Raw genomic sequence first — 3,657 nt, 5'->3', positions numbered from 1 at the left:
TTTACAACTGCCGTTCCACTGTATATTCTATACTTACAAAACACGTACAATTCACACAGGGTAACTAGAGCTGAGAGGGTCTATGTCCCCCAGGGGACTGCCGGAACGTACCCTGGATACGGTCCGGTATGTACCGGAACGTACCCTGGTAACTATCTCATCCTGATATGGTTAGGGTTGGGGAGTAGGCATAGGCGACTCCCTAGACTCGTTAGTGGAGTAGGCGAGGTACGGTCCGGCATATTAGATAGTACCAGGGTACGTTCCGGTATACCGGACCGTACCCAGGGTACGCTCCGGCAGTACCCCGGGGGACATAGACCCTCTCAGCTCTAGTTACCCTGTGTGAATTGTACGTGTTTTGTAAGTATAGAATATACAGTGGAACGGCAGTTGTAAACGATTACCAATTCTACCTTCTACTTATTTTGTTTCTAAGTTATTCACGCATTTCACGGCGCATATAGCAATCATCTATAAGCGCACAGTTGTCTGGCAGCCGAAATTATCCAGCGACTACATTGGGCCGTCGACCAGGATTCGAAACACAACAAAGGGTGCTGCCGATATACGCATCACTGCCGTTTCACTGAGCTGCACGAGATGAGCCTACAATTTCTCTGGTACTATAGCTATACGATGCACGGAAGTCGAGAGAAACACTGAGTAAGGACAACGCAAGAGGAGGAAAAAGATGAAGGAGAAGAAGAAGAAGAAGAAGAAGAAGAGGAATACAAAGAGAAGAAGAAGAAGAAGAAGAAGAAGAAGAAGAAGAAGAGGAATACAAAGAGAAGAAGAGGAACACGAAGAGAAGAAGAAGAGAGAAGAAGAAGAGCAGATAAGAAAAGAAGAAGATAAAGAGAAGAGAAGAGAATAAGAGAAGAAGATTGTGACATTCGATATGCAGAGATTCGCCGTATATATACGAGCAAAATGTATAGAAATACATAGGAACAGTAATATGCAGCTGCAAATAGCGCATTATAGACCCAGAACATCCACAATTGTACGACCTGGCTATGGAGGAAGCAGGAACGACACAGAAAAACTCCGATTCACATATCGAGGCAGCAAAAGATTTCTACCTTATGCTATCACGCTGCAACGGACCGCACGCGGATCCGATCGACGGCCGTCGCAAGCAAGCATTACATACGGAGGCCGGAGGCAGCTGCAGAGGCGCTGAAGTATTGATTTCGCCCGAACCACTATAGCAACCAGAACAACGCGCGAGTCAGCTACACGCAAGGACCGACAGAAATCGGCTGATGCCGGACAGCGACAAAATAGCGAGATATCAGCTGAAAAGACCACAAACGATCAAGAATATGGTTCGATCGAGGCGGGTGAGTGAAACAAATTCTTGTGTCGGCATAAATAGATTTCGTATTAAACTAGCTTTGAAAGGTACAAGCGTATTACTTAGCGAAATATTAAAGCACTTTTCTCCACCTGTAACTACCGCCACTATCCCCTCCACCACCCTCAACATCCTATTATTTTATTACGTTAGCCATGACTGATTTACCTATAGAAACGATGGCATGTGTTAGACGTGAAGTTATTAGACCTTCACTGGGCAGCGTGGTAGAGGGTCTTGATTTCGGGTTACGAGTTTTCTGAAATGCGTAGAATGCCCGAATTCCCGAGACAAAGCATATAGTCTTAAGGGAATAAGTCGAGGTGCTAGGTAGACGCACAGGTTAATGCAAGGGCCTGGGATACACGCCCTCGGACTCGCTGAGGTAGTCCACGAACAGAATCGTGGGACAGAGAGCGAGAGTAGTGAGGTAGGGGCATAGGTAGATTTACGCCCGTTAGCAGAACTACGAGATTCACCTGAGGGGGTAACCGTTCTGTTTAGGTGTCACGGTATAAGTATGACTCGGAGGAAAGCACAGAGGGGAATGTACACCTAGAGCCCAAAACACCCCCACCCAACCATACCCTTCCTGATCCATTATTCCTATTGAATACCAAAAAAGTGTATATTATAATGTCTCGAAGCTCACACCTTCGAGGTACGCAACCATTTTTGCCGATATACGATTGTTTCACAGCCTACGGGACGTGTTATTATTCCTCGTTGATTGTAGTATTTATTGGTGTAATCTTTGCGTGAAACGTTATGTAGAAATTTGTCATCGTTTTTGAATTTGTCGTAACGGTACGTTTACACTATATTGTCAGACTGCTAAACACATTCTTCAATTAGAGTTTGATATAGGCCTACAACATTTAATGGAAAATATGAAATCAGTTTGGCGTCTTTTTGTTGGCTGTATGATGTGTGGAAGTGACAAAGGTTGTCAGATCCACATCGGTATTGTAATAATGGATTATGGTAATAATCCGTGCTGTGTGTATTAATGGGATTAAGTGGTTTATGACGATTATGAATATGAATATGAATGATTATGATTATGATGAATATGATTATGAATATGATATGCTGATGATGATTATGAATATGATATGTAATGGAGCACGAATTAAGCTCGATGGATTTAAACGTGGTTTCGGTAATACGGTATTCGGTAATGCGTGTCGGTACGCGCATATGTTGTATTGTAGGTATTGTAGGTTGTATAGGACAATGCACGTACGTTACAGCATAAAAAGACGCAAAAGTGAAAGTAATTGCAGCGATATCAAAATGTTTACTGCCAAATGTGTTGAAGTTCTGACTCGTATGGTGATCGAACTTTATCGTTACTTGTTTTGTATAGGAAGCCTTATTATATAGCTTAGGATAGCTTGTATAGGAAGCGGTAGTAACATTATTATTATTATTATGCTTCCTTGCTTTCCACATTCTAATGGTCATCTTGTTTGCAAATTTTTACTATTCTAAAGTCCAGGCCATTTCTTACATTCCCCTAATCACTTCTAACGGCTACATCTTCTATCTACCTGTGCTACCTCTTCATTTATCAGTTTTCTAAATGCACATTATAATTGACTAAAATAATACCATTCTCTAACAGTCCGGCAAATGACATTACCGTTGCTCTTCATACGGAATTTTACACCCCACTTTACTAGAGCAGCCGGAACTGCATTGACGATGGGTCATCGTCTTTCCCCGGCGTGGGGGGAAATGTAGCAACGCTAATGGCATTCCGGCCACCACTACCAGCGGCAGCGCATCGACACACCCGGGCTAATCTTACACCACATCAGCTGGTTGAAAGCCCGATTTATCTGCCGGACACATAAACAGCTGTTAAAATTAGTTCCACACTGAAGAGATACACACATTATTAGCCCCATCCCTGCCCATTAGTACTGGTCAGCTTTCAGCATGCAGTTACAAACTAAATACACACATTAGCCGCATCACTTTCCATTAGTACTGGTCAGCTTTCGGCTAAGTACAAACTAGATATACACATTAGCCGAATAAAGTTATTGAGCGTTTTGATCAGTATAGCACATGCACTGCGCTCTAGCCTGTATATGTACTCTAGATAATGGGGCAACAATCTACGCGTTCGGCGTCACAATCTCGTTGAAATAAACTTCACCACATGTGCAGCTGCCACGATTTCCCGCGCTAACGGTATCTACCCGATAAGAACTCACGGTATAGGGATGGATAACCAACCATCGAGCGCCTCTATAAAAGCTAGATGCAGTTGTCTTCCGTCAGACTCG

This window comes from Priapulus caudatus, unplaced genomic scaffold, assembly GCF_000485595.1.
Source record: "Priapulus caudatus unplaced genomic scaffold, Priapulus_caudatus-5.0.1 Scaffold2397, whole genome shotgun sequence".
NCBI classification, from domain to species: Eukaryota; Metazoa; Priapulida; class Priapulimorpha; order Priapulimorphida; family Priapulidae; genus Priapulus; species Priapulus caudatus.
Note: the sequence above shows the minus strand (reverse complement) of the source record.